Here is a 20,022-nt window from a genome sequence, read left to right on the forward strand (position 1 = left end):
ATATAGTCACACAGATATACACCCATGTCCAAACAACTATTCATGAGAAAAAAAAGCGTTTATTTTTTAAAGAGCAAGGAGAGGTATATGGGAGGTTTTGTAGGGAAAAAAGTGAACTGAAAAATCATGCAATTATTTTTATAATGTCATAAATTAAAACAAATGACTTGGAAAAATATCAATCCAAAATAAATTTTAAAAGTTTACAAATGAATCTGGTATTATGATTTATATGTACAATCTCAGCACTCAGAAATGTTAGGCAGGTAGCCTGCCCTTTGAAGCCAGTGTGGGCTACCCATTTTGTCTCAGATGAGTCTTAGCTACATAGAAGTTTACAAAAAAGAAAAGAAAAATAAATGAATTAATCCATCAATGTTTAAATATAAATGTAAAAGGAATATTATTAATAAAGAAAATCTATGCTCCCAAAGTAGAAATATACCATGAGAATGAAGGGAAAAGATATCAAATTTACTGTGTAAAAATATAAATGATTTTAATGGTAACGTTTCTTTAATTCTCTTTAAAAATGGTTCATTTTGAGTCTGTGTTTGGCAAACAACATTATAACATACAATGTTATAACTCTCATAACATGTGAAAAGTAAAGGGAAAATATTTCTGTTTTTAGACACTCTATTAGGACTGCTGGAGAGATATCTCTGTAGATAAAGTGCTTACTGGGCAAGCTTTAGGGCCTGAACTGGATCCCCAGAAAACCTTCAACGCCCCTAGGTGATGGCCAGTGAGATTGCTCAGTGGTTAAAGGCACTTGGTGCCATACTTGATGACTTATAGGGGATCCCTGGAACCAACATCATGAATGGAGAGTACAAACAAACAAATTGTTCTTTGATCTCCCATGTTCACTGTGGCAGGTCACATAATCCCTGAACAAATTAAATAAATAGTTCGTTTTAAAAATCTTTGAGCCATAAGGGTGTATACTTATAACCCTAGTGTCAAGGATGGAAAAAAGATAGGGGAATCCCTGGGACTCACTGGCAAGACAACCTGACCTAATGGGTAAAACTCAGTATCCAAAAGAGATTTGTTTCAAAGAAACATGTTGTTAGGTCCTATGTAACAAAACTAAATGTTGCCCTCTAGGTTTTACATGCACAAACATGTACAAGATTGCCTATGTGTATAAGTGCTACTGTGTACACATAAATATGCTCACCCCCCTGTACAGACAGAACTGTACACAAATGGCATTAGGAAAAAAGCAAAAAATAATTTCTCGGGTTCACAGTATTGAATTGCTAGATTAAATTAAATTGGTATGCAATCATTTTCTTACAGTCAGAGGTTTTCTCAAGTGTCTCCTTGTGGCCTGTCACAAGTCCTCACTGGATCCTTATTTGTGGTCCAGGATCAGCACACAATGCATTTCATAAAGAAAAAAACAAAGAACTACATAACCTTGCCTGGATTGGAGGCTCACAATAATAAATCCTGGCACTAGAGGGCAGAAAATACAGACTATGAAACTGAAGGCCAGTTTGTGCTGTACAGTGAGACCTTGTGTGAAAACATGAGAACAGTCAAAGGTTTGCTTTTGTAAAGCTTTGTTCAGAAGTGCGGAGGGAAACTTAGGGCAACTGTCTTAGTCAGGATTTCTATTGCTTCAGTGAAACATTATGACCAAATTATCTCTGGGAGGAATATGTTTATTTGGTGCACTTCCATAGCATTGTATGAAGCTAGGGCAGGAACTCAAGCAGAGTAGGAACCTGGAGGCAGGAGCTGATGCATAGGCCATTGAGGGGTGCTGCTTACTAGCTTGCTCATCATGGCTTGCTCAGCCTGCTTTCTTATAGAAATGAGGACCACCAGCCCAGAGATGGTACTAGATACAATGGTCTGGGCCCTCCCAACCAAAAAAAGCCCAGGACCTGATTGATGATTTAATGCAGAATTTTATCAGAACTTCCAAGAAGACCTGATACCGATACTCCTTAATGTGTTTCACATAACAGAAACAGAAGAGTCATTGCCAAACTCTTTTTACAAAGCTACAGTCACCCTGGTTCCAAAGCCATACAAAGACCCAACCAAGAAAGAGAATTACAGACCAATCTCACTCATGAACATCGGTGCAAAAACTCTCAATAAAATTCTGGCAAACAGAATCTAAGAACACATTAAAAAATATCCATTATGATCAAGTAGGCTTCATCCCAGAGATGCAGGGCTGCTTCAACATATGAAAATCTATCAATGTAATCCATCATATGAAAAAACTCAAAGAAAAATCCATATGATCATTTCATTGGATGCAGAAAAAGCATTTGACAAAATTCAACACCCCTTTATGGTAAAGCTTTTGCAGAGGTTAGGGATACAAGGATCATACCTAAATATAATAAAAGCAATAAACAGCAAGCCAACAGCTAATATCAAGTTAAATGGAGAGAAACTCAAATCCATTCCACTAAATTCAGGGAGAAGACAATGCTGCCCACTCTCACCATATCTCTTTAACATAGTTCTTGAAGTCCTAGCAATAGCAATAAGACACGATCAGGAGATCAAGGGGATTCTAATCTAAAAGGAAAAAGTCAAACTTTCGTTATTTGCAGACGATATGATAGTGTACATTAGTGACCCCCAAACCTCTACCAAAGAACTCCAACGGCTGATAAACAACTTCAGTGAAATGGCAGGCTACAAGATCAACACAAAAAAATCAGTAGCCCTCCTACACACAAAGGATAGTGAAGCAGAGAGGGAATTCAGAGAAACTTCACCTTTTACAATAGTCACAAATAGCATAAAGTATCTTGGGTAACTCTAACCAAGGAAGAGAAAGATCTATTTGACAAGTACTTTAAGGCATTGAAGAAAGAAATTGAAGAGGACACCAGAATATGGAAACACCTCCTATGTTCTTGGATGGGTAGGATAAACATAGTAAAAATGGCAATTCTCCCAAAGACAATCTATAAATTCAACACAATACCCATCAAAATCCCAACAAAATTCTTCACAGACCTTGAGAGAACAATAATCAACTTTATTTGGAAAAACAAAAAACCCCAGAATAGCCAAAACGACCCTATATAATAAAAGAACTTCTGGAGGCATTAACATCCCTGACTTCAAACTCTATTACAGAGCTACAGTAGTGGAAACAGCTTGGTACTGGCAAAAAAAAAAAAACAGAGAAGTAGATCAATGGAATCAAATAGAAGATCCAGATATTATCCCACAAATATATTAACATCTGATTTTTAACAAAGGAGCTAAAAGTATACAATGAAAGAAAGAAAGCATCTTCAACAAATGGTGCTGGCTGAACTGGTTGTCAATACGTAGAAGAATGAAAATAGATCCATATCTATCACCATGCAAAAAACTCAAGTCCAAATATTTAAAAATCTCAGTATCGATCTGAACACATTGAACCTGATAGAAGAGAAAGTGGGAAATAGTCTACAACATACGGGCACAGGAGATTAATTCCTATGTATAACCCCTGTTGCACAGACAATAAGAGCAACATTGAATAAATGGGACCTCCTGAAACTGAGAAGCTTCTGTAAAGCAATGGGCACTGGCATTAAGACAAAAAGGCAACCTACTGATTGGGAGAAGATCTTCACCAACCCCGCAACAGACAAAGGTCTGATCTGCAAAATATATAAAGAACTCAAGAATGGAGGTGGGTGATCCTTAGACTTCGCACAGGTTAGGGAACCCTGATTGCTCTTTGAGCTAACGAGTGAGGGGGACTTGATTGGGGGAGGGTGAGGGAAATGGGAGGCAGTGGCGGGAAAGAGACAGAAATTTTAAGAAAGAAAGAAAGAAAGAAAGAAAGAAAGAAAGAAAGAAAGAAAGAAAGAAAGAAAGAAAGAAAAGGATGAAAAAAAGAACTCAAGAACTAGACTTTAAAATGTTAATTAACCCAATTAAAAAATGGGGTACTGAACTGAACAGAGAATTATCAAAAGAAGAAGTTCAAATGGCCAAAAGACACTTAAGGTCATGCTCAACCTCCTTAGCAATCAGGGAAATGCAAATCAAAACAATTTTGAAATATCATCTCACACCTGGCAGAATGGCTAAAATCATAAACACCAATGATAGCCTTTGCTGTAGAGGATGTGGAGTAAGGGGAACACTCATCCATTGCTGGTGGGAATGCAAACATGTGTAAACACTTTGGAAATCAGTGTGGCGGTTTCTCAGGAAATTCGGGATCAACCTACTCCAGGATCCAGCAATACCACTCCTGGGAATATACCCAAGAGATGCCCTATTATATGACAAGAGCATTTGTTCAACTACGTTCATCGCAGCATTATTTGTAATTACCAGAACCTGGAGACAATCTGGATGCCCCTCAATGGAAGAATGGATAAAGAAAGTGTGGAATATATACGCATTAGAGTACTACTCAACGTTAAAAAAAAATGAAAACTTGAATTTTGCATGCAAATGGATGGAAATAGAGAACACTATCATGAATGAGGTAACCCAGACCCAAAAAGATGAATATGGTATGTACTCACTAATTAGTGGATTCTAGCCATAAATAAAGGACATTCAGCCTATAATTCATGATCCTAGAGAAGCTAAATAGGAAGGCGTAACCCCCCCAAAAAAACATGTAGTTATCCTCCTGGATGTTGGAAATAGGCAAGATTTCCTGGCAAAAATTGAGAGCTTGGGGGTGGGGGTGGGACAGGGGTAAGGGGAGACGGGGAGAGAAAAGTGAGAAGGGGAGGATGGGGAAAGCATGGAGGTATGGGACAGTTGGGATGGAGGAGGGGTGGATATGGGAGCAGGGAAGTATATATCTTAATTAAGGGAGCCATTTGAGTGTTGACTGGACTCTAGAGGGGTACCCAGGTGTCCAAGGAGATGTCCCCAGCTTGTTCCTTGAGCAGCTGAGGAGAGGAAGCCTGAACTGACCCTATACTATAGCCACTCTGATGAATATCTTGCATATCACCATAGAACCTTCATCTGGCAATGGATTGAGATAGAGTCAGAGACCCATATTGGAGCACTGGACTGAGCTCCCAAGGTCCAAATGAGGAGCTGAAGAAGAGAGAAAATGAGCAAGGAAGTCAGGGCCTCGAGGGGTGCGCAAATCCACTGTGACTTTGGGGCTGATCTAATGGGAATTTACCAAGGCCATGTGGACTGGGACTGATGAAGCATGTGATCAAACCGGACTCTCTGAACATGGCGGACAATGAAGGCTGATGAGAAGGCAAGGACAATGGCACTGGGTTTTGTTCCTACTGCATGTACTGGATTTGTGGGAGCCTAGTCTGTTTGGATGCTCACCTTCCTAGACCTGGATGGAGAGGGTAAGACCTAGGACTTCCCACAGGGCAGGTAACCCTGACTGCTCTTTGGACTGGAGAGAGGGGGAAGGGGAATGGGGCGAGGAGGTTGGAAATGGGAGGAAGGGGGAGGTGAAAATTTGTAATAATAATAATAATAGTAGTAGTAGTAGTAATAATAATAATAATAATAATAATAATAAGAAGAAGAAGAAGAAGAAGAAGAAGAAGAAGAAATAAACATAAAAAAAAGTGAGTAAAAGAATCTACACACATTCCCATAGAGTGGCTCAGTTTTTCTTTATTTCATACTTATTTGCCAAGGGTTGCAAAAATGAACAGACAAACAATACAAGGTTCCTGCCACTCAGATGCTTAATATTTCTGTGGCTTATCTGTTTATCCAGAGTGTATTAGTGCACAGAAGGAAGTTGTTTACCCTCTTGTGTCAGGAGCCACTTTCCCCCCAAAATTATTACAGGAACCATCGCCCTGGGGAGCCTGCAGAGAACCCCACACCCCCCAATTACATTGAGAAACTGTTCTATTGACAGAGCCTACCCCACACCCAATTAGCTGTTAATAGAGAGCTATCTCTGTTAGTGGAACCCGCCCCACATTCCAGACTATCTAGAGAACTAGGTGTGTCAACTCGTGACTTTCTGGCCTATGTGACCTGACCTTTCGTAACCTCCTGGCCTATGTGACCAACGTGAACCACGTGGCAAGAGCCCAGGCCCCTGTGCGCCCCCCCCAAATTCCTTATCCTATATAAGCTGTAACCCTGACTCTAATAAACGGAGGCTTCAACAAATCTGCCTGGCCTTCTTCCTCTCTCTTGCTCAAGTCTTTTCAGATAGTGCCTCTTCGGGACCCTGGAATTACTGAACTGCAGGGTGGGTTGCAACCCCTAGACTAAGTAACCCACCCAAGGCAATTTATACTTTTGGACCACATTTTAGTTCCCTTGTTCTTGGTACATGCTCTGTTCAAGACAAAGTGGACTCTATTACGTTCAGTCTCTTCCTACAGAATTAAAGGTTTCCATGTTCAACCATCTTGGATGTTTTCTCTCACCTTTGTTTGATGTTTGCCTTCTGTCATTGTGGAAAATGTCTGACATAATAGACTATAGTAAGGAAGAGAAGTTTGTTTCCCAGATTTAGATGTTTCAGCACGCTTGTTTAATTGCACTGCTTTGGAACGTCAACAAGGCAGAACATGGTAAAGAGCTTGTGGCAGGGAGGATCCTGACGGTTCATGAAGCATGGAACCAGAGAGAGCAGGAGCCTGAGTCCTTACATAACCTTCCGGAGTGAGACTATACTGATCTGCATCCTTGAAACAGCCTGCTCTAAAGTTTCTACTACCTGACCTGGAGCCATTCTTGAACTAGCCTATTCAAAATTTTAACTACCTGCAATGAGCCATCAGCTTGGGTCTAACTTTTATTGTATTAGCTTAAGAAAACATTTAGGAGAAATGCATAACTCTTCCTTCATGCTATACATGATTGTGATAGAATGTTCTGCTGTCGATTTTGTATTAAAGTTGCCACAATTGCTATAATATTATATAACAAATATGTACATGGAGTCCTTCATATTTGGCACTCCAAAATGTGATTACTATACAGAGAAAAGCATGTCTGTTCAAGATATTCTACAAAAGAAGCATAAAAATCCAACTAATTAGTAATGTATTTATGTGCTTAATGTGTTGATGTGGGAAAACACAGCATTGCAAGGACATAGAAAAAGTGTATAAAATTTTGTTTGTTCTTGTCACATGCTGAAATGTTAACACCACTGCATTTTCATTATTTACTAAGGAAAAGAAATAAAAATAACCATATATGCAGGTTTTGAAAAAACCTAAGTGCAGTTTAAAGTTCTAGTTAATGTTGTAAGGAGGCCACTTGTTGGTTTCCGGCTGCCTAGACCCTAAATAATCACATAGAAACTATATTATTTAAATCACTGCTTGGCCCCTTACCTCTAGCTTCTTATTGGCTAAATCCTGCATATTACTTTACCCATTTCAAGTCATCTGTGTATGGCCACGTGACTGTTGCTTACCAGCTAAAATTCTGGCATCTGTCTCTGGTGGGGCTACATAGCATTTCTCTAGCTTCACCTTTCTTTCTCTCAGCATTCAGTTTAGTTTTCTCCACCTAGGTATATTCCCCTATAGCTCTGCTATAGGCTCAAAGCAGTTCTTTTATTCACCAATAATATTCACAGCATACAGAGGGGAATTCCACATCAAGTTAACAAAAACAAAATCGACGTTTCTATATTACTTCACACTTTAAAAGATAACATACTGGATTCCAGATCAACCAACAAAAATATAGTTATAAGTTGCAGAATTTTATTCATAGTTCCTCCATATTGAGATGATATTGAACTTTATTTTAGAGATATACTATATAAAAATACACCTACAAAACTGAACTTTGAATGATTACATTTACATGACAAAAGATTACCAAAGTCAAGAAGATATCACTAAAATCCACATGCAATTTTCTGGCAGATGATTTATTTTTGTCACTCACATATATGTGATTTTATCGATAACATTTTTAAGAACATATACAACACATATGTTAAAATTATTGATTCAAATTCAGAAGGTACATAGCAAAATTAAATTCAAATCAGTTGGGACAAGGTATGGGAACACGTGCCTTTAATCCCAGTACCTGCTAGTCAGTGGCAGAGACTTGCCTGTGAGTTCAAGGCCAGGCTGTTCTACATAGTGCCAACCATGGATGTATATTAAGACCTTGTCTCAAAAAAATTAAATAGGAAGAGTAAGATTTCATTAACTCCTAAATGCATGCTTCAATATTTCTTTAATTATTTTAATTTTTAAGAAAGGATATATTTTCTCTTTTGTTTTTCTTTTTTTCTTTTTGGTTTTTCGAGACAGGATTTCTCTGTGGTTTTGGAGCCTGTCCTGGAACTAGCTCTTGTAGACCAGGCTGGTCTCGAACTCACAGAGATCTGCCTGCCTCTGCCTCCCAAGGGCTGGTATTAAAGGCGTGCACCACCACCGCCAGGCTTCTCTTTTTACATACCAATAATATTTCCTGCTCCCTAACCTCCTTCCACCCCTGTCAACTCTCCCACCATCCACTCCTCAGAGAGGGTGAGGCTTGCTATGGGAAGTCAATAATGTCTGGCCCATTGCTTTTAGATAGGACAAAGACCCTCCATACTATATTTAGGCTGAGCAAGCTATCCCTCCAAAGAGAATGGGTTCCAAAGAGCCAGTAGACAAGCAGTATGGTTAAATCCTGGTCTCACAGGTGCCACAGTCATACAACTGTCACCCACATTCAGAGCGGCCTAATTCGGTCCTACGCTGGTTCCTCTACTGTTAGGCCTGAAGTAGTGAACTTCTAATTAGTTCAGGTAAGCTGTGTCACTGGGTATTCCCATCATGGTCTGACTCCTGTTTTCATATTATCACTGCTCCCTCTCTTCGACTAGACTTTGGAAGCTCAGACCAATGCTAGCCAGTATATCTCTGCATCTCTTTCCATCAGTTGCTGGATGAAGGTTCTATGATGACATATAAGAGAGTCATCCATCTGATTATAGGGCAGGGACAGTTCAGGCACCTTCTCCACAATTGCTTGGGTTGTTAGCTGGGTTCTCCTTGTGGATGCCTGGAAATTTCTCATACCAGGTTTCTTGCTAGCCCCACAATGACTCCCTCAATCTAGATATCTCTTTCCTTGCTCTCCCTCTCTGTCCTTCCCCCATCTCAATCATTCCCTTCTTTCATATTCTCCTCCCACTTCCCCTTCTCTCCTCCTCCTCCTCTGCTTCCCTCACTATTTCGCTCACCACTATGTTCCCAATTTTCTCTGCTAAGTATGACAGCATAGCACAATCCCTGACAAACATATAAATAATCAACAACAGGAATGAACCCTTCCCAGGGGAAGGCAATGAAAATATTGCAGACCTAAAGTACAAAGTCACCTGCTTGGCTAAGATAAAGAACCTCAGGGGCTCTATTGTTCTCCTGCCCCTTCCCTCTGATTCTTCTATTTCTTCTACCTAAGCAGCCAGAAAATAAGTGAGGGATAAACAAAACCAGTGAAGTCTGGGCCTTTGACCCAAGGCTGGGTCCAGCAGCATGCAGGTGGTCATAACAGGGGATTCAACTGGGAAAGAATACTGGCGGTGCAGAGTACAGGGAATGGAGGCAACAAACTCCACACTGATGGTGGCCTTTAAAAGTCAGTTGCAAGACTGCTGGTGTGACTCAGCAGTTAGAGCCTGCTTGGCAATTCTGAGAGCGCGGATTCCACTCCCAGCTCTAGATAACAAAGGCTATTATAACCACTCCTGCCTTGGGATTTCAGTGCCTTTACTCCTTTATTTTCTACCATGGATCTGGTCTCAAAGGGATACCCCTGAATCAGACATCCGTACGGAAAATAAATTAAAGAAATATTTTACAAAAGATCGTTTTAATCGGGCTTTTTTTGTCTGTGATTCTGATGGTGTGACCTCATATGCTTTTGCTGATCCAGGAGACAATGCCATGCCCAAGGTCTAAAGATAGTAAATACTCTTTGGATTAGTGCCTTTCCCATGTAAAAACACAGAAGCCAACTCGCCCTCCATCTCCACCCCCTTCATGAGTATTTCCCTAGCCCTAGTCTCCCCAGGGCCAGTTACCAGGTAAGTCTGGACTCATTTACTGAAATCATTCAAATTAACCAATCTTTAACCTGCTCACCTAGCCGAATACCCTTCCTACCTACACAAATCACAACAACTGGACTTTTCTATTACACCTTAATAACAATGTGGCCTATGAACAATAAACTGTGTTCTTAGGAATCCCTATAAGCACATAGTTAATAGAATAGGTTAATTAAGGCTCTCTGAACTAGCTAAAAAATAAATCCAAGAGATTGACTGAGCATTTATAATTAATAAGAAGTACCTGTGTGGTTATTTGGGAAAAGTCCAACTTCAATACGCAAAGATAGCTGCTTGTTGTAACTTTCTAAACCAGTATGTGATATCCAGATTCTACAGGCATTCAACCTGTAGGAGCAAAAAGGTTGTTGCTTTTGCCCTAATCAAAGGCTAAGCAATAGGCAGTTCTTTAAATGACGTAGGGAACTAATAAGGAAATGTAAAGAATGAGAGACTAATGTAAAGTTGTACAGACTGGGATATAGCTTAAACAGGAGATTCAGTTTTCAGCATATTCACCCTTAAAAGGATTAAATATTTAATGATATGCAAATATATTTTCAGTAACTATAAAAAAGTGAACAAAATAACTAACAGACCAACTTCATTAAGATACATGCATTAAAATATTTGTCAGTAATTTTACTTGGTGATGTATAACTTCAGCTACTCTAGAGATAAAGGCAGGAGGGTAGAAAGTTCTAAGCTAGCTTGGAATGCTTACACAGACCTTATCTCAAAACATTTTTTTCAAATTCAAAAGTGCTAGGGATGTAGTTCAAAATTACCTCACTCCAGTGATGAACAAAAAGACACACAATTAAGTAAATAGAGAGAATTATAGATTCCTAATAAAGGGCAACTATGTTTTTAATACCAGCACTTTGAAGGGAGGCAAAGGTAGATGGATCTCTTGAGTTCTAGGCCAGCCTGGTGTACATAGCCAATTCTGGGACAGAAAACACTACCAAAGGAGCCCTGTCTCAAAAAAGAAAAAAAGAAAGAAAAAGAAAAATAGCCATTATTGTTATCACTATCCCTTTCTTGTGATGTTGGGAGCTAAACCCAAAGCTCAACACAGGCAGCAATTTCTGCTTGGAAAGAAGTGTGATGAACTCAATTATTAGCACAATCATGAAATGATTTTTCCAAACAGTTTTGCTTGTATGCACAAAACACACACTTTGTGGGACTGATGTCAGGCTCTGTTTCACACATGAAAATAATTTATGTCTTTGCAGATGAAATGTGTGAATTTATCTAAAATAATATGTGAATTTGCCAAAAAGTAAGCATGAGGGTCTCTTTTCCCCCTCTAGCCGACAAGACAATTTTTCTCTCACAGCGTTCAGTGTGACAAAAAAAATGATACAGATTATCGAATTCTGCTATAAGTTCTGTGCACTTGTATTTTCTTTGAACATCAAGGCTTGAACTTAAAAATGGGCATTGACTATTTCATTTCCCTGCAGTGAAAGCTATGATGCTTATATTTAAGAGCATACTTTTGCTGATACAGTTCAAGAATATCACTAAATAATTCTAAATAATAATTTCTGCCTGTAAGCCAACAAAGATGATAATGGACTAAAACTTGGAAAATGTAAACCACCCCAATAAATATTTTGTGTTATAAGAGTTGTCATCTTCATGGTGTCTTTTTGCAGCAATAGAAATCATAAACAACCCTGTTCACATAGTTTAATTGAAATTATTCCATCTTGGGGATTGATGTTCTCCCATCAAAAGTACAGACTTTTGAACAAAAATCTGGAGCCAGCTGTGTGAACATCCCTTTAAGTTTTGTGGTTTGATGTTTCAAGAGATTCCCCCAGAACAATACAGGCTATTGACATTGGTCTGGTTGCCTACCAGAACTTGAGGACTTGACCCTATTGCTGGGCTGGAGAAATGACTCAGCAGTTAAGAGCAATCACTGTTCTTTCAAAACACCCAGGCACAATTCCCAGGACTTGTAAGGCAACTCACATCCAACTGTATCTAGAACTCCAAACCCACGGGCTCCAGTGCCCTCTCTCGTCCTCCTCTGGCCTCTGTGGACACTAGCAATGCATGAGGTATACATGCATACATTCATACGTTCATACATACATGCAAAGTATCCATAGGAGCATGGAAGCACAAAACTTTAATCCTTATTAAAATTTATTTAAGCTTGTTTTTTTCCGTAAATGCTTTCGAGGATCTTGAGGGTTAATTTCCCATTGTATGGGTCCTACTGTCCTCCCTTCATCTCACATAAGGGAACCAAATCCTTTCTAAGCAAATTGCAAAGAAACCCACATGGCATTCCCAGGCCCACAGGTCCCCGCCCCTTTGAAACTCCTGGGCGGATCTGCTCTAGCTCTGTTATCCCCTGGGCGGGGCCAGCATTCAAAGGGATTGGATTACCTTCCCCTTTTTTCCCTACTTATCCCGATCTAAGCATAGGGAGACTGTGGAGAAGGCGCAGAATGGGTGCTGCTGGCTTTTGTAGCCTTCCAAGTCTGAGATTGGAGCACAGGACAGTCTGGCCTCGACAAGGTAAGATTTTTGCATCATCCGCAGCCACCCTGTTGTGCCTGAGTGTGTGACCCTGAGCCTGGGACCTTGGGCCTTGGATCTCACTGAGAAAGCGCCAGGGGTTGGTGGTGGAGGCACCACGTGGTTTGGCCTAGGTCGTGAGTTTAGAAACACTGCAGTTTTGTGCACCGGGCAGCATCTGGAAAGCCTTGCCAGTAGGGTCTCCCGGGAAACCTGGAATCACTTCCCTGGGTCAGAGGACACTGCTGGAGGCCTGAGAGGGCTCAAGGACCTGCACACTAAGCAGGGGTCCCATTACTCTGCTCCTATGCACCGCCCGAGAAGCGCGGGTGCTGTGGTGGGTTAATCAAAGGGACTGATAAAGCCTGGCTAAGCAATTGTTAAAGTGTGGCCGCCCTGTGCATGGCTTTGTTCCCCAAACTTACTGGTAAGGACTTTTAATGGGAAGGATCTTTCAGGGAGGAAAAAAAAGGCAGCAAAAAAACCCTAAAAAACAAACAAACAAATAAACAAAAGCCCTGCATTACTGTCGTTTACTGTGCAAAACTGAACATCAGCTGCTGTGTATATTCAATGGACAGAGGACTATTAAAATATAAAAAAGCATTTACGCATGTCCCTTGGCAAGTTCACGCAAAATCGGGACCATTAAGTTATTTTTTCTTTTTTGGTTTTCTGAGATATGGTTGTTTTGTGTAGCCCAGGCTGTATTGGAACTTGCTCTGTAGACCAGGCTGACCTCCAACTCAGAGATCCTTCTTTCTAAGTCTCTCAACTGCTGGGATGAAAGACACACAACAAAGGGCATTCACACTTTCACTGATCCAGATTCTAGACTCTAGGGTTTTATGAACTACAGAAGAAATGAAGTTATATTCATGAATATTTTACAGCACTCATTGGGGATACCAGCACCTTGCTTGTACAAATAAAACTACCTTGTCATAGAGTCACATGTTCCCAAAGATTTTAAAAAGGTAACAAAAATTAAATTTTAAATTTTTTGGAAAAGAAATAATTTCAGATACCAAACTCTATAAGAAAAATAATGTGGCTAGGTTGAGGAAGTCTTATTGAAAAAAATGGCCAAAATGCTAATTATTTGCAAATAACAGCATTGTCTGTATTTGTAGCTGTTCCCGTATATCCTTGCATTTCTTGTTAATCATCCTGAAGCAGTAATCTCCAAAGCTGAATTATTGAAAAATTTTAATTTCTGAATAGATACATATACTAGTTCCTACTTAATTTGCCATTCTGAATATCATGTACGCATATGTCCATGGCTTTTGATTTTTGCACTTTTTATTCAAACATAGAAATACTTAAGCTTTCTCTATAGTCTTGAATGATAAAGGAAAGAACTAATATAAAAACAATAGAAAACAAAATAGATCTCCATTTCAGTTTCGGAGCCCTACAAAGTTCATCAAGGTTTATTCTTTGAACAAGGCTTTGAACATGAACCATTCCATGTTTCTTAAGTTGGTGCATACTCCAAGCTGAAGCTGTGGGTGAGTACTTTAAGGTTCTCTTCATTCAAATTTTTCTCTTTTTCAGACTTAGTGCCTTGTAACCTAACACACTCTTGCTTTCATCAAACCAATGGGGAGAAAACAGGCATTTCTAATACATCCACAACTGCAAAATTGTTTTGGAAATTATTTTATTTTTGAAACTTATGTGTGTGTGCAGAAGGTGTGTGTGTTCTCAAAGTCTATGTAAATGAAGTGCCTAACCCACTCTATTAACGGGGGACAGAGGAGATCTTTCTGAGTTGATTGTCATTTTCAACCTTGTCTGGCATAGGGTTTCTCTTGATTCTATATTTACAAAGCAAAACCAAACGTAGACAATCTATTTTTTTTAATTTATTCAGAACCGTTTTGAATTCCTGTTGCTTATAAAACAAAGGAGAGAGACATGGGCAGGTCTATCCGAGGATATTTATTTCTAGAAGCTAGTCTTAAGAGTCGAGAGAATCACAGGTGAGGACATAGTGTAGGAATGTTGAGGGTAGGGGTATCATATGTGTGCTAGTGTTTTATCATGAAGGTTAGTAGGCAAAAACATTGTGCCTATAGAAACCTGTTTCTGGTCCATGGGTCCAAAAGTGACCCATGAGGAGAGCAGTTTATGGGGACCATCCAAAAGTGGCAGTACCGTCATTATGATTGGAAAAATTGATGACATTTCTAGGACCTCAGAACTGGCCGCCAAGCACAGACATATGTCCCATATGTTGGTGTTTTGCCATACAGGTTTCTGGTCAGACGGACTCTGTCCATGGCCACACGTTTCTGTTCCATGGGTCTGGGCTCCTTCTGTGTGGGGAAGCAAGGATATGAAAAGCCCTGGCCTGTGGCCTATGGATTCACCTGGAATCTTTTAGGAGGTCACGAAGTAACTGGGGTGGATACGTGCTGTAGGCATCCAAGTGCGACAAATGAGAAGAGCTCATTTCTCCCTTGGTGTCTAGGTTGGCTGTCCTGGGTCTCCTGGAATCTTTCGAGAGAGCTGTGAGTCCCCTGGCTGCCTAGGCCCGTCCGCAAGCAGGTATCTGAGAGGATACGGAGAGTTCCATGTCTGGGGGTGGGGGTCTTGGCGACTTTGGAGACAGGAGAGAAAAGTTTCTTGAGAGGTGCCTGGTGGTTGCTGTGGGTTGAAGGTGGTGGTGTGGGGGATGGAGGCCTGTGGGGGAGAGGACCGATTGTGACAGAGCTGGAGGCAGTTCACAATGGTTGCCTGGCGATGCCTAGAAGAGAGTGCTAGGCTTGGCAGCCTGCCCAGGGTTTGGTAGGCAAGGGGGCACGTGGGATGGAATGTGTCTTCTTCCATGTGTCCTTGTGTTCACAAGAGGGTCCTGGGGGCCTGCCAGGTGCGAGGTCGCAGATGAACCCTGGCTTGCTCGGGCCCCAGCTGAGGCCGCTGTGGGGTCACAGCCACCTGAAGCCGCATGGCGGGGAGCTTGGGCATGAAGTCCAAGGTGTCCTGTGGCTCTTCTCCTCTCCCCTAGGAGCATGGGACCCATGGGACCCTGGGCCTCGGGGCTCAGGCCGGCGAAACTGGAGCCCTCACGAACGCACACAGCTGCCTGCCCATTGCCTTGTGTCCGTCCATCCCGTTGCTGCCTTCTGCCAGGTGGGAAGCCGGTCCGGGGGCTGCGGACACACTCAGGTGGGTGGTGGTCTGCTCTGGGGCATCTGCCCATCTTCCCTGGGGGCCCTAATTCGCAGACTGGACCCACCAGTCCCTACCTAGGTGCTGCCCTAGCCTAGGAGCACGGACGGGGTCAGCCTGGGAGGCAGGCCCCTTCTTGGCTGGCCACCAGGACCTGGAAGCTTGGTTTTTGCCCCGGTTTAATTTAAGGCGTCAGCAGACCCAAGGCCTACCTGGCAGCCTTCTTGTTCACACAGAGGGACAGGGTCAAGGAAGGAGTTGCTGGACCTGTGACAGGGCCAGGGGGCGGCTCTCAGAACACTCTGGCTGCACAGCTAGGTGGGGACCCTGGGCTCCATGTTCCCAAGTCCACGAATTGGAATTTGCTTCTGAGGCTCCTCCCCCGTGGTCCAGACTGGCATGCAGTGGCCTGCAGGCTGGCAAGCAGAGCACCCCTGGAACCAAAGGCAGAGCCTTCAGGGGCTGGCCTAAGCACAAAGCCCAGTGTCTCCCTCCAGGCAGTGTGGTGGAGAAGCTTAGAGGTTCCCGGAGCCCATCTCCGCACTGAACTCCTCCACCCCTCAGGGTCCACAGGCCCTTGGATCCCTTGCAAAAGGCCTAGGCACCCATCTCTGGCCAGGCCTGGCCCAGTGGGTTGGTTGGGGGCGGCCATCTTGGAGCTTGGCTAACTGGGCTTGGCTTTCTCTTTTTTCTGTTCGGAAAGGGCGGAGGGCGTGTGCCCGTGCCCCGCTACAGTAGGCATTCGCGGTGCACTACTGCCATCAAGAGGAATTGTTTTGCCGATCCCGCCAGCAGCTTCCCGTGCTCCCGTGAACATGGCGGCGGGCTGGCTAAAGGGCAGCTCCCCAGTGCTACTAAGATGGTTCCCCGCAGTTTCCTTGACCCACGAGAGGTGTGGGAGCAAGCCGGACCTAGGTGACCCGCGCCGAGCGCCACCGCCCATGGTTTGCTGGGCACCGGGAGCACGGCCTCCCGGGTCCTGAGGCCGCCATGTCTGGCAGGATCAGAGAACCTTGCTCGCTGCAGGGCATTCTGCATCCTGGGCCTCCTCCGGATTCCTTTGGGGACCTCGGGGTGCCCGCCACCCCACGTCCTGTGCACAGGCCCGCCCAGGGAACCTCTAGCTTTTGGCTCAGCCTCTCCAGCAGCACACACAGCTCCTGCCTGAAACCGTACACACAGCCCAGCATCTCTGGCCATGTGCTCAGGGTCTCAGGGCCAGCTAACCATTGTGACACACACAGTGTCTGTCATCCACACAACTCCCTCCCTGCCATCCTCTCTCCTCTCTTTCGCTTTCTGCAGGGCCCTCCTTCTTTCCCTTTGCTTTCTCTGTGAAATGGCTTTTCCTTGAGCCGTGCTGGGCTAGCAATTCAGGGTCCGGGACCGGGACCGGCCAGAAGAGGTTTCAGATCCACAGCTAATTCCGCAGAACCCTACAAGGGGTCTGTGAGAAGGCACCCGCCACCAACACCATCATGGACCACCTGCTTGTGCATACCCAGAGGGCAACGAGCTCACTTCGGGTTGATGGCTCAGGGTGAATCCGAGTAGAAGTAGCCAGGTCAGGGTGTGGAATGGAGGCTGCCGAAAAGAGGCCAGGCAGGCCTGTGGGTACCATCCAGGCCAGGTTTCACTGCCCTTGCCCTCCAAGGCAAACCCCCGCTCTTTGATAAGGGGCGCCCATGCAGGCGGCATACACCTGTCTTCTCCCGCCGAGGACACCCTGAGTAACTCCCAGGGAGAAGTCACAGGGTCTAGGGTCCAAAAGCCCCTTCACCAGCCCTGGGCTGTCCAGGCATCAGCTCAGCTACAAGAATACTCAGAGAAGACTCTGAAATTAACAGAGGGTATCAGTCCTGGGACATGCCCTAAGAAGTGCCTCAGAGGTCACAGCGTGTAACAGCTCTGTTGGTCAGCTCAGGCTTAATGGTGTATGGCACGTAGGTGAAGACTTTTAAGGCTGCATCCTTCAGTTCCAGCTCATGTGGGTAGAAGTATGGTGTGGTCCAGGAAACGGTGCGTTTTGGTGGGGTCAGGGGGTGTCTGTCCATGTTTCTTGATGGATGAGAGCAGTTTGTGGGAGCCACCCGGAAGTGGCAGTACCGTCGTTATCATTGGCCACACTGGCATTTCGAGGTTCTCAGAGCCGGCTGCCCAACACAGACGTGTGTCCCTGCCACCCCCCCCCCTCACACACACACACATTCCCTGGGGGTTCCATTTCTAGTCTCAGTGCAGAAGACTCCAGGAGGCTTGGTGGAGAGGGCGACTTGGAAGAGCTTAGACATGGTTGTCTCCAGGAGGCGGGGAGAGGGCTCACCTTTAAGTCCCTTCATTGACGTTCTCGGGAGTGTGGACATGTGGAGGCCGGCCTCTGAGTGCCCACACGGGTAGGATTCCTGTTGGGCATGAAAAGCAATTCCCAAATGAACTCCGTCTCTCACCTGGTGTCCAGACAGGTCCAGCTTCCTAGGATACCACGGATGGGACTGTGCCCAGATGCCAGGGCTGGAGACAGCCGAGATAATAATGGTAGAGGTGGATTCGGAGGATAGGTGGATAGGCAGATACATAGATAGAGGGAAGGAGACGGGGATGGGGTGGCAGAAAGAGACTGAGTCTGGCCTGTTGGGTGTTTTTTTAATGTGTGTTGGCGTTTTGCCTTGCCGGTGGGTGGGCAGAGGCACTCTGTCCATGGCCATGCGTTTCTTTTCCATGGGTCTTGGTCCCTTGGGGAGGGGCGGGGGATTTGAAGGCCCCTGGCCAGGGGACTTGGATTCACCTGGATCTTTTTGGAAGGATGTCACAGAAAAGGACAGGGGTGGGTATGTGCTATAGGCATCCAAGTGCGACAAATGAGAAGAGCTCATTTCTCCCTTGGTGTCTAGTTTGGCTGTCCTGGGTCTCCTGGAATCTTTCGAGAGAGCTGTGAGTCCCCTGGCTGCCTAGGCCCGTCCGTAAGCAGGTATCTGAGAGGATACAGAGAGTTCCATGTCTGGGGGTGGGGGTCTTGGCGACTTTGGAGACAGGAGAGAAAAGTTTCTTGAGAGGTGCCTGGTGGTTGCTGTGGGTTGAAGGTGGTGGTGTGGGGGATGGAGGCCTGTGGGGGAGAGGACCGATTGTGACAGAGCTGGAGGCAGTTCACAATGGTTGCCTGGCGATGCCTAGAAGAGAGTGCTAGGCTTGGCAGCCTGCCCAGGGTTTGGTAGGCAAGGGGGCACGTGGGATGGAATGTGTCTTCTTCCATGTGTCCTTGTGTTCACAAGAGGGTCCTGGGGGCCTGCCAGGTGCGAGGTCGCAGATGAACCCTGGCTTGCTCGGGTCCCAGCTGAGGCCGCTGTGGGGTCACAGCCACCTGAAGCCGCATGGCGGGGAGCTTGGGCATGAAGTCCAAGGTGTCCTGTGGCTCTTCTCCTCTCCCCTAGGAGCATGGGACCCATGGGACCCTGGGCCTCGGGGCTCAGGCCGGCGAAACTGGAGCCCTCACGAACGCACACAGCTGCCTGCCCATTGCCTTGTGTCCGTCCATCCCGTTGCTGCCTTCTGCCAGGTGGGAAGCCGGTCCGGGGGCTGCGGACACACTCAGGTGGGTGGTGGTCTGCTCTGGGGCATCTGCCCATCTTCCCTGGGGGCCCTAATTCTCAGACTGGGCCCACCAGTCCCTACCTAGGTGCTGCCCTAGCCTAGGAGCACGGACGGGGTCAGCCTGGGAGGCAGGCCCCTTCTTGGCTGGCCACCAGGACCTGGAAGCTTGGTTTTTGCCCCGGTTTAATTTAAGGTGTCAGCAGACCCAAGGCCTACCTGGCAGCCTTCTTGTTCACACAGAGGGACAGGGTCAAGGAAGGAGTTGCTGGACCTGTGACAGGGCCAGGGGGCGGCTCTCAGAACACTCTGGCTGCACAGCTAGGTGGGGACCCTGGGCTCCATGTTCCCAAGTCCACGAATTGGAATTTGCTTCTGAGGCTCCTCCCCCGTGGTCCAGACTGGCATGCAGTGGCCTGCAGGCTGGCAAGCAGAGCACCCCTGGAACCAAAGGCAGAGCCTTCAGGGGCTGGCCTAAGCACAAAGCCCAGTGTCTCCCTCCAGGCAGTGTGGTGGAGAAGCTTAGAGGTTCCTGGAGCCCATCTCCGCACTGAACTCCTCCACCCCTCAGGGTCCACAGGCCCTTGGATCCCTTGCAAAAGGCCTAGGCACCCATCTCTGGCCAGGCCTGGCCCAGTGGGTTGGTTGGGGGCGGCCATCTTGGAGCTTGGCTAACTGGG

The 20,022-nt window shown here is 44.8% G+C and overlaps 1 pseudogene; it reads right to left on the reverse strand.

Annotated features, from left to right (window-relative positions):
• Positions 1 to 15,038, reverse strand: part of LOC142840323 (uncharacterized) — a 44,100-nt pseudogene extending 29,062 nt beyond the window's left edge.
• Positions 15,039 to 20,022: the final 4,984 nt, after the last annotated feature.

This window comes from Microtus pennsylvanicus, chromosome X, assembly GCF_037038515.1.
Source record: "Microtus pennsylvanicus isolate mMicPen1 chromosome X, mMicPen1.hap1, whole genome shotgun sequence".
Taxonomy (NCBI): domain Eukaryota; kingdom Metazoa; phylum Chordata; class Mammalia; order Rodentia; family Cricetidae; genus Microtus; species Microtus pennsylvanicus.